The sequence below is a fragment of the Mirounga leonina genome, unplaced genomic scaffold (assembly GCF_011800145.1).
Source record: "Mirounga leonina isolate KUSES-001 unplaced genomic scaffold, KU_Mleo_1.0 Mir_168, whole genome shotgun sequence".
Taxonomy (NCBI): Eukaryota; Metazoa; Chordata; class Mammalia; order Carnivora; family Phocidae; genus Mirounga; species Mirounga leonina.
The window spans coordinates 735,573-747,591 of record NW_023270426.1 but is presented as its reverse complement, the minus strand read 5'-3'; positions in this window follow the sequence as shown (position 1 = coordinate 747,591).

Genomic DNA, 12,019 nt, shown 5'->3' with positions numbered 1-12,019 from the left:
GCTCCTTCTAGTGTAGAAGTTCAATTTAATCCATTTGCCACCAAGTGGCAATTTGCTCACCTTGAGGAGTATCAGGAGCTCAGCATCAGGCAGCGGCAGTTAGCTAAGTCTAAATGGAGAGAACCCACACTGATGGGTCCCTACCTAGCCTTTGTACTCCCACTGTGATTACTCCATTCATTAAGCTCATTGCCCAAGCACTGGGATGGCCAGCAAAAAAGGTTGGCTGACATCAACTGGCTGAGTCATTGTGTCCCCGTGGCCAGTGACTATTGCCCAGTAGATGCTGTCTGTGGCATGCTAGCGTGCGTAATTCACACTTCAAGTCTACTCCCAGATGTCCAACCATGTGCCTCCTCCCAAAAATCCCTCAGGCCCCTGACTAATTAGCTAAGCCATTGCCGCTGCTCATCAATCCTTATATATCCTTACCTGGGGCCACTTCTCCTTCCACACAGCGAATGACTACACTGCCCAAAGCTCTGCCCATAGGTAGTATTTCCCCACAATGCTGTGTATCAAAACCACCCCTCAGCGGGAATAAGATATGAGAGGAATGAATTTTCACCTTCACCAAATATAGCAGGGCTACTCATCCATGAACCTGGCTCAGGTTTTCCCACCTTCAACAGCTGAGTGTAGGGGACCTCCCGTGAAGTCAAGGCAGGTGTGAGCTAAGGGAAAGGCTTCATTGGAAATCTTACAGAGTCATTCCTAGCAATTCCGGCTTCTCTACCCAATTTAGTGGGGCCATATTGTCTTCCAAGCTTCCAAGACCCATCCCAGCAGAATATTAGACTTATCTCCAGGGTCCTTGCCAGGCTGTTAAATCCTATATCAAAGAAGAGTATCTTGTAGTTTAAAAAAAAAAAAAAAATCTCCCCTATACAACTTTAAATTCCACATCCCCTAATTCAACACCTCACTATTCACTCCCCAGCACGCTCTCCTGGTTGCCAGTCGGTCCCGTGGCACCTTCTGCATTTAACACCCCTCCCCTCCACTAGCAAACCTAACCTTTCCCCATTGGGTCATGCTAAGGCTTGACCTTAGCTATTGGTCTGATGGCTAGGAAGAGAGAAGGGGCAAATTGGGGTGCCTAGGTGGCTCAGTCATTAAGCGTCTGCCTTCGGCCCAGGTCATGATCCCAGGGTCCTGGGATGGAGTCCCGCATCGGGCGCCTTGCTCAGTGGGGAACCTGTGTGCAGGCACACACACATGCTCTCTCTCTTTCTCTGACAAATAAAATAAATAATCTTTAAATTCATGGGTAAAGGGGATTGGGTCAGGACACCAAAATCGTCCACCACATCCCCCACTCACTAAATGTTTCAAACACGAGCACTGCTTGGCCAGATTGATATGTAGTGGATTTAAAATATCTATTTCAAAATGAAGATATTGAGACAGGAGTTGTGCCCATCGGGAACCCAAAAAATTATGCCCAACCATAAAAAGAAACGTATCATTTGCACTCCAGGGACTCTGAATGAGAAATCCAGATGGTGCTGCAAACTCAGAAAAGGTTAGCTATCATAGATCATCCAAGAGGAATCAAGTGTTAAAAAAACAAAAACAAAAACAGAAACACCAGGCATTGATTGTGAAGGAGGCAAGGGAGTCCAGGCCACTGATTGTATAACAGAACGCACATGGGGCGCCTGGGTGGCTCAGTTGGTTAAGCGACTGCCTTCGGCTCAGGTCATGATCCTGGAGTCCCTGGATCGAGTCCCGCATCGGGCTCCGTGCTCGGCGGGCAGTCTGCTTCTCCCACTGACTCTCCCCCCTCTCACATACCCTCTCTCTCATTCTCTCTCTCTCAAATAAATAAATGAAATCTTAAAAAAAAAAAAAAAAAAAACAGAACACACATGATTAAAATAAATAAACTGAAAAATAGGTAGGGATTCGAAATAAAACACACCTTCTATTAACTTTACATAAGGCTAAGCATCTCATAATTCATTATATCAGAAAATTAATGTACTCTATAAATTCTAAAGAGAAAATGTGCAAAGAAGGGCTTTAAAGACATTTTTAGCTCGTATTTCTCTGTTTGAATTCATCAGCTCCCTTCTGGTTTCCAATCTGTCACAAGAAAAAGTACCTAATTGACTGCAATTTCAGCATTGGTGGAAAACAGAAACAATCCAAAGGCCAATAATAGAGTCGAAATGCCTTTCTCTTTTACCAAAAAGTAGGTTTGCATCCAAAGAAACGGGCTTTGAAAAATGCATTATTTATTTAGCACCGAGAATAGGGAAGCCAGGCTCTGTTCGGGAGTTCTCTTGCTTTCTGTTATCAAAATGTCATTCTACTCTACAGCCACGCTTCCTACATAAGAGGCTTGCTATTTCCATTTAAAATGTTTAGACCTTTTCCTCAGAGAGCAAAAGAGAACTCACACAGTAGAGCCTTCTGAGCCTTTCAATATGGAAATTGTCCAAATAAGGTACAAATTCAGCACAGTGATTTGGGGGGGGGGGAGGAGAAGGACCTTGAGAAAACATTGATATATCTGCATTTCAGTTTCCTTCCAAAAATCAGAAATTTCCAGCACTAACAGGGGAAGAAAAGTAAAGCTTTGCACGATTCTGGCATACCTCCAGAGCATCCACAATTACCAACATGTGGTCTGGTCACATATTTAAAAAGAAATGTAGGAAGTTGAGGTAAAAAAGGGAACAAAGATGGATGTGAGGGAAAGTTTAGAACCTTGAGGAATATAAACACCACGTCTTGGGTTTTGACAGATACCTACTGCTTTTCCAGTGAAAGAAATACTTATACGTGGTTGAATTTCTATACTCTAATCTCGAAAGCAAAGAATGTCATATGGAAACTATAGACTTTCTCGAGTAGAGTTCATTCGAAAATATAAGGGAAAAGCTTTGAAGAAGCCCAGGCCTAGAATCACAAGATTTTGAGCTGAAGGGGTGAGAAAATCATTTCCCAGATAAGAAGGTTAGTTAATAGGCACTTCACTCGGATGTTTCTTATAACGTTTACAAGATAGGCAGAGCTGTTCACTAATACGTTCCTTCGGATTTGCAAGAAATGCCAGTACAGGGGCATCTGGGTGGCTCAGTCGTTAAGCGTCTGCCTTCGGCTCAGGTCGTGATCCCAGGGTCCTGGGATCAAGTCCCGTATCAGGCTCCTTGCTTCTCCCTCTCCCTTGCCCCTCACTCGTGTGCTCTCTCTCTCTCTCTCAAATAAATAAATATTTTTTTTAAAATGCCAGTACAAATCATCTAGGGGGTCCACTGTTGGCATCTCAAATCAGTGTAGAAACTGGTTGTCTCTTAAATAAATGGCATGGGGATGACTGGCCAAACTGGGGGAGAAAAGGAAGTTAGACCTCTATTCCATCAGAGTTATAAAAATAAAATACAGAGCCATGAAAGAGGTCATCTTTAAATTGAGAGTTCTAAATAAATATAGACAATTCTGTCGATACCTACTGCTATACTTCAGAGGATATCTGTAATGAGAAGGCAGGAGCCACGTAAAGATCTGGGTAAAGAAAAACCTGTGCAGAGGCCCGGATACTGGAAAGAGCTTGCCACGCTCAAGGTCAAAGAAATCCAACGCAGCTACAGTGAAGAGAGCAAGGGTGAAAGCAGAAGAATGTGAGGTCCCAGAGCTGGGAAAAAACAAGATTCTAGGTCATGTCAAGGAACCTGGATTTTATTCTAAGTATAATGGACGTTTTCGAGTGTTTTCAGCAAGGTGATATGATCTGATTTATGCTTGAGAAAGACGGGGCAGAAAAGCAGAGCCGGGGACTGGAAATAATGTACCAATTGCAGGGACTTTGACTAATTGGTCATCGAGGTAAGAAAGCAGTGAAGGAGCAAGCCCAGGCTGCAGCCAAGACTGGATTGTGTGCCATTTACCTGGGGGGCCAGGGGGAGGGGGGTTGACTTGGGAGGAGAGGAGTGTATGGTTCTATTTTGGACATATTACATCCCAGATGCCTAACAGGCATTCCTATGGTAAGAACCAGTTCGATATCTGAGTGGGGAGCCCAGGGAAGAGATTTGGGGCTAGAAATAACAATTTGAGGATTCTCCAACACATAACTGGTATCTGAAGCCATGGGATGAGGTCGGATCAGGGAGGAAGAGAATCTGGATAAAGAACAGGACCAAAGACTGAGCGCCTGGAGGACTCTTACTTTCAGAGGTCTGGTGAGGAAAATCAAGACTGAGGAGGAGGGGCCTAAAAGGTGGGGAAAACCAGGCTTACCATGTCACGGAAGCCCAAAGAAGAAAAGCATTTCGAGGAGGGAATCATCAACCATGTCCATCGCTATTGAGAGGTCAGTGGTGGGAACAAAGGGAGAGGGAATGGACAACGGACCCTGACAAGGTATAAATCACTGGTGACTGTGACCAGGAGCTGCTTCACTAGAGCGGTCTGGATGAAAGCCCCATCCATTGAGTTAAGGAGAGAAAGGAAAATGAGAACAAGACAGCAAGTACAAACAACTCTTTCAACCACCTCTGCTGCAAAGCAGAGATGAAAATGAGGCAGGAACCGGAGGGGAACAAGAACCCAAGGGATATTTGTTAATGCAGGACAATGATGACAATGAGGCATTTTTTTATATGCTGTTGTAAATGATTTTATTTTATTTTATTATTTTTTTTAAAAGATTTTATTTATTTGACAGAGAGAGACACAGCGAGAGAGGGAACACAAGCAGGGGGAGTGGCAGAGGGAGAAGCAGGCTTCCCACGGAGCAGGGAGCCTGATGCGGGGCTCGATCCCAGGACCCTGGGGCTTAACTGACTGAGCCACCCAGGCGCCCCGTAAATGATTTTTTTTAAAAGATTTTATTTATTTATTTGAGAAAGAGAGAGCATGAGTGGGGTGAAGGGCAGAGGCAGAGGGAGAAGCAGACTCCCCACAGATCAGGGAGCCCAATGCGGGGCTCGATCCCAGGACCCTGAGATCATGACCTGAGCCGATGGCAGATGCTTAACGACTGAGCCACCCAGGCACCAGAAAATGATTTTTTTTTTAAGATTTATTTATTTGAGAGAGAGAGAGAGCATGCAAGGGGAGGAGCAGAGGGCGAGGGAGAGAGAGAATCTCTAGAAGACTCCCCACTGAGCATGGAGCTGGACACAGGGCTTGATCCCACGACCCTGAGATCATGACCTGAGCTAAAATCAAGAGTGGGAGGTTTAACCGACTGAGCCACCCACACGCCCCGCAAATGATTTTTAATAATCTGCTAATTAACATTTACTCAGCATTTACACTGGGCCGGGCACTGGCCCCCATACTTCCTTATATTGCTCATTTAATTATCAAAACTATCACCATTTTAGAAAGACACAGAGAAGTCCATTAATCTGCTCAAAGTCACACTGTTTGTTAGTTGCAGAGCCAAGATTTGAAAACCAACAATATGAGCTGTTTACCACCGCACTAGAAGATGCAAGAAATAAAGCAAATACTTGTAGAAACATGGTCCCTGAGAAAGTGAGAGAGGGTGACTCCAGAACGCAAGCAGAGGGATTGGTCTTAGAAACCGAAGCAGGATCAAGTCCATGTCAGGATCCCTGCTCAGCAGGAAGTCTGCTTCTCCCTCTCCCTCTGCCACTCCCCTCTGCTTGTGCTCTCTCTCTTTCTCTCAAATAAATAAATAAAATATTCTAAAAAATAAATAAAATAAAAGCTAATAATTTTAAAATAAAAACTTAAGACTTTCCCTGCCCAGTGGGGAGACAGATATGTAACCGACAAGTGATCTGGGTAAGCGCTCCGAACAGATCCTGGAACACAGGAGGGACCGTGTGGTGTGGGGTTCGATTCCATCACGCTCCATAGTGTGACCTAATGCTCTTGAGAAGCACATGCAGGACACAGTGGGGACTTAAGTGAGGAACCACAATTCTACTGTGGGAGGGAGCAGGAAGGTCTTCAAGGCAAAGGATTCTTGAGTTCACATCATGGACGGGGTTTTGAAAACGGAGTAGGTTAGTTAAGGCAACTAGATGGAGTGGATGGTGAAGAGCATTACAGAGAGAGGGCAAACAGGAGCAACCAGAGGTTCCAGAAGGATCCACAGCAGCTGTTAAACTTAAAGATCCACGAACAGTTCCTTATGGCTGGAACAGAGGTTGCAAGGTGGGTCAGTACAGGAAACGAGGGTGGGAGAGATAGATGAAGGGCCTTGTACGCTAAGACAAAGAACTCCCTCGGACTCCAAAATGTGGAAGGAGGGTCTAGGAAGACCCACTATTCACCTCACAGAAAGAAGAGGGTCTAAGCGAAATCAGGTAGCTATAACAGAGAAGAAAAGCACAGGGCGGCCTGGCTGGCTCAGTCAGTAGAGCACCTGACTCTTGATCTCAGAGTTGTAGGTTCGAGCCCCACGTGGGGTGTCGAGATGACTTAAAAATAAAATCTTAAAAAAACAAAAGAAAGAAAAGTGGAGACAAACTAAGCAGAAAAATAGGGAGTGTGCAGTATTAACAGAAATAAGTGAGAGAATGATGAGCAGTAAAGTATAAAAGAAAAACGAAGGGCGCACCTCAGTCGGTTAACCATCTGACTCTTAGTTTTGGCTCAGGTCATGATCTCAGAGTCCTGGGATCAAGCCCCATGTCAGGCTCCCTGCTCAGCAGGGAGTCTGCTTGAGATTCTCTCTATCTCTCTCCCTCTCTCTCTGCCCCCCACCCTGTCTAAAAAAGGGTGGGGAGAGCCTCTGCCAAAACCAAACCAAAAGTATATGGAGAGTTAAAGAAGAAAAAGAAGGAGGAGGAGGAGAAAGAAGGAGAAAACAAAACGAAAAAAGATGGGTCAATTACAGCTAACTTCAGAGAAATATAATGAGCAGGGGAGCATCTACTCCTTACAAAGTTTTGGTTGCAGAAGCAAACCATTTGGAAGGAAATCAACTGGCCTTTGGGTTATTAGAGGTTACGACCAAGGAAGGAACAGCTGGGTAGGTGCCAAATAAGGATACGGGGCGCACCCTTTATCAAGTATGAAAATGCAAGGGTGCCTGGGTGGCTCAGTTGGGTAAGCATCTGCCTTCAGCTCAGGTCATGATCCCAGGGTCCTAGGATCGAGCCCCACATTGGGTTCCCTGCTCAGCGGGGAGCCTGCTTCTCCCCTCCTGCTGCCCCTCCCCCCACTTGTGGGCATGCTCTTTCTCTCTCTCTTAAAAATAAATAAAACCTTTTAAAAAAATAAAATAAAATAAATATGAAAATACAAGGAATGGGAAGCAGAAGGTCACATGCAAATAGGTAGCTCTGCAAGTCTGCCCCAGGGAGGTCCCAGATGGGAACTACCAATGTGCTAGGATGTTCCATGGCATCGCAGCTCCGAAGGGTTCCAATCCAGTCCATGTGGACAACACACCATCTCCATAACACCAGGCGTAGTTTACCGCTTGGTTCCACAGCATGGAAGGAACCAAAGGTGAGGAAAAGGGGAACGTTCGTGCTCCTGAGGCCCTGGGGCAGACCTAGGCCAAGGGACGAATAGTAGCAGTGACAGAACTGAAAAGGGGGATAGGAGAGACAATCTACAGGATTTGGTGCCTGAATGGATTTGCTGAATGAGGGGGAGAGAAGGGTCCCAGTTGAGATGCGTGGAGAGGGGTGGATATGAATTCCCAGGGGATATGATGCCTCTGGGGAGGCTAGCGAGGCATTGGGCATATGTGGGGGTCAGGGGTTCCAGAGAAAGGTCTAGGCTAGAAAAGTGGGTTCTAGACATCAGGACACCATGCGGGGAGCCGCCAGATCCAGCCACACAGCAAGAGCAGATAAAAGAAGAGGATCCAGCCAGAGGGACCTGCAGACATCAGTCCAGGAGATAGAGTATCTGGGGGAGGACTGGATTTCAAGGAGACCAATTAACCAATAATGTCAGGGTCAAAGCTGGTTTCGTGCTTTCATGTTAACATAGTCAATGAACAGAAATCATTTTAATAAATACATTACTGTTCACTGAAGACAGCCGATACAAAGCAGGCATGATGAACATTTCTAACGGGAACACATGCATAGTCATGACCTTCATGGGAGAGCAGCTTTTAGAGACAAATCCTCCCCCTGTGCTCTCCCTTCTCTTGCAATTTTCTCCCCTGAACAATTTTGAATCATTAAGAGGCACAGCTTCTAATTAACCTAGTAATACCTCCTAATTACTGCATGTGCTCAAGTTAAGACTTTGAAATCTCTCTAGAGTGCACAGTCATGAGAAGGCAAAAAAAAATTTTTTTTAGTTAAATACAACATAATCTTGATCAAAAATGGATACCTTCCTTCTCTAAGCTTAAATAATAATTAATAATAAAGACACTCCTCATATACACTCTTCTTCTATCACCAAATTTCATTGCTTTTGAGGGAAGTGAAGTAGAGAAAGAAATATTAGGGACCCATGGGAAAAGCTAACTGATAAGTTAACGACTGACCAACTGCTCTTGCAAAAATAAAAACTGCATCAAGGGGCACCTGGCTGGCTCAGTAGGTAGAGCATGCAGCTCTTCATCTCGGGGTTGTGAGTTCAAGCCCCTTGTTGGGTGTGGAGCCTACCTAAAATCAAAAAATAATTAAAAAATCAATAAATAAATTTTTTTAATTGTGCATTGAATAACTAGAAAGAGATGCATCATATTTCTTCTGACTTTCCATAACCTCAGAAGCCGAATATAAGTGCTGAAGACCCTAAAGTGTGTGTTCTCATTTCCTATAATCAAGCCAGATTTACAACAAGTGGGAAATTTCTTGACTGCAGTGGACATGATATTTAGATCACATATGTTTGTTTCTACAGTTTCATACAACCTCTACACAGGGAAGCCCAAAATACTCTCCTACCCGACCTCATTAAGGGTCTTCAAGGTTGACACTTTCTGCCGCAACAATTTTGTGATTTTTGAGACATTTTAGGGTCCCTAGGACATAGGTTCTCAAAGTCTTCCCCAATGCCTTCCTGAATATTCCTGAGGGATAATGACCCCCTCCCATCTGTGAAACAGCTCATACAGAACCGATCCCCAAAGGGCACAGGTGTATCAAGGATCTGAGCGTTTCATCTGACCCACTATTACCCTCCCAACTTCTAGGCACTTATGGGACATAATTTTTTTTTTTTTGAGAGAGAGAGAGAGAGAATGAGCATGCGTGCACACATATGAGCTTAGGGGAGGGGGGAACCGGGGAGGGGCAAGGGGAGAGAGAGAATGTTAAGCAGGCTCTACGCTCAATGTGGAGCCCAACACAGGGCTCAATCTCACAACCCTGACATCATGACCTGAGCTGAAATCAAGAGTCCGATACTTAACCAACTGAGGAACTAGGAGCCCTGACATAATTTTTTTTAGCTAAGCTCTACATCCAATGTGGGGCTTGAATTCACAAAGGATAGAGTACAGTGAAAAGCCTCCGCTCCGAAAACTTTCTGCTTCAACCCTCTTTTCTCCACTAGCTAAAAGTTCGCTGACATTCGTCCAAGTCACTGGGGAACAAGGACAGCTTGCATCCCATTATCATTTTTCCTCAGCTTCCATCTTTACCCCATGCTCACTGTGAACAGAGAGCCTGCTGGGGAAACCAGACAGGAAGGCAAACCAAACAGAAATACTGTACGTGTTTACCTGGCCACATGATTTTATTCCTCCACAAAAGTCTCACGCGACACCAGAACCAGAGACGGCTTTAAGAGGGGGCACGATATGATAAATTACTACAGAGTCGTTACCATCTTTGTTATTACTGGCAAACAGACACAACCTTGAGAGCATCCTCAGGAGCCCCAGCATAACCGAGGCTGACAGCCCGCACACAACGTGTCCAAGCTGTGAAATTGTACATTCTGCTCCTGGGGGATTAGGACTCATGTCTCAATAAAAACCATTTCTCTGCTGCTCTGAGCCCCAAAGTGGTGGAGGGGAGCTTGGAACCCAACCAACAGCAACATGCTCACCTTGGAGTCAAAGCGATTCACCCTTTCCTTTTTTCTTAGAGGGGAAAAAGAGTGGCAAGCCGTGAAGAAAACATAGACTGTGGCCATGGCCATCGAGGGTAACAAGACTACCTTCCCCTTAATCTAAAGAAAAGCTTTTCCTGTGGGGTCCTTGGAATTGAAGTGGGCAGGTGGAGTCTGTCTGCTGGGAAGCCGCACTTTAGCCTCTGGATCTGCGGATTCTGCTTCTGGCATTTCAACTCCCTGAGAGCCAACTTTTTTTTTTTTTTTAAGTTTTTTGTTTGTTTGTTTGTTTGTTTGTTTTAATTTGACACACAGAGAGACAGCGAGAGAGGAAACACAGCAGGGGGAGTGGGAGAGGGAGAAGCAGGCTTCCCGCCAAGCAGGGAGCCCAATGCGGGGCTTGATCCCAGGACACTGGGATCATGACCTGAGCCGAAGGCAGATGCTTACCAACGGAGCCACCCAGGGACCCCGGGAGCCAACATTTTGTACTCCCCACCAGACGAGAAGCTCAGCCTTTGGCTCTCCCGACTCTCTTCTCCCCACTCCCACCCACCTTCTCCCACACAATTCAGTTCATCACAGCTTTACTGAGGACACCCTATGCGGTGAAAGTGCACAGCCTTGCCAACCTGACTACTCTGCAGTCAGACATTCCTTCAGAGGACCAGCTGGGTTGATCCCAGTTCCCTCATTTCGAGGGAATCCAAGCTCTGAGAGTGAGAGAATGTAGTCCACTCACGCGAAAAATGAGGTTTATATATGTGCTTACGTATTCACATTTGTGCCCACAAATATATATATACACACACACAGGTACACAAATACACACAAGCATATAGAAATACCCACAATGATCGCTGACTGCCTCCTTTACCTAGAGGACTATGGAGCGTCACCACCCCCACTCAAGTACCATTTCAGGACATTTTTGGTTTTTTTGTGACATCTTTTTCCCCATCTGCATTAACCCTGACACTCATCTTACCCAGATTTCATCCCTAGAGCAATGCTACAGAAGAAACAACATTTTGTAACATACTCTAACTGTTGCCCACGAGGAATTTATAACTAACCCAAAAAGCATCTCTACCACTGGAGAACCAAGGGCTAAACACGTCACAAAACACCCAGCCTTGGGGGTTACTTGTCTCCTGGCAGGTTACTTGGGGGTTACTTGTCTCCTGGCAGGTTCTGCTAATTCAACCAAGAGGACGTTGACACGCGGTTATTAGTGACTTCAAGTATCCCACTAAACACTCAGCTATGGTACTCGGCTCATGTCAGGTGACTTTTGCAAAGGTCCAGGATTTTTGATAGAAATGATCTCCGTGATCATCAAAGTGCTAAAGACAGCTACCAGTCAGCCCAAGGCTCCTTTTGCTTCGGCATTCATTCCAACAGAGCTCTGAAAAAAATGGCTGGGATTTTAAAGGACAAATTTCCCAGGCAGGCAGCATGAAAAGACAACAGATCGCAGGTGGGTCTTTCCTGCCCCACTCACACTAGGCAAGCGCTAGGATTTGTCTCTGTGGGGTTTCCTAAACTGTTGTTTGCCTTATAGGAAAAATATTAGCCTTGCCTTAAACAGCCTGGCTTAATACTGATGGCCATTCTCAAGGGCAGAGCATTAGAGTAAGCTTCCTATCAGGGGTCCGCATAGATTCATAATGACACCATCTACACACAATGAACCCCCAACTGTACACGGGGGCACATACATCCAGCCACATCCAGCCCAGAGGCACACACACCATCCAGAGAGCTCATTCCTAACCACAGGAGGGGACTGCAGGCTGATTTAGGCGTTGCTCCGTAGGATTTCAAAAGCCACTCCGTTTGGCTGCTTTTCCATCAAATGGAAGAAAACCGCTTAACCTAGATTTTAAGCTTTAAATCCCCATATTCCTTCTCTGTGAGAGAGAGAAGTGAGGACTCTGCCTTGTCCGGTTTTACTGTATTGCTAAAAATCACCCATTAAAAAAAAAGACCAAAAAAGCTGATTTCTCTTTTAGAAAAGCCTGGGTTAAGAATAAGCTTTTAAAGAAAATAAAAC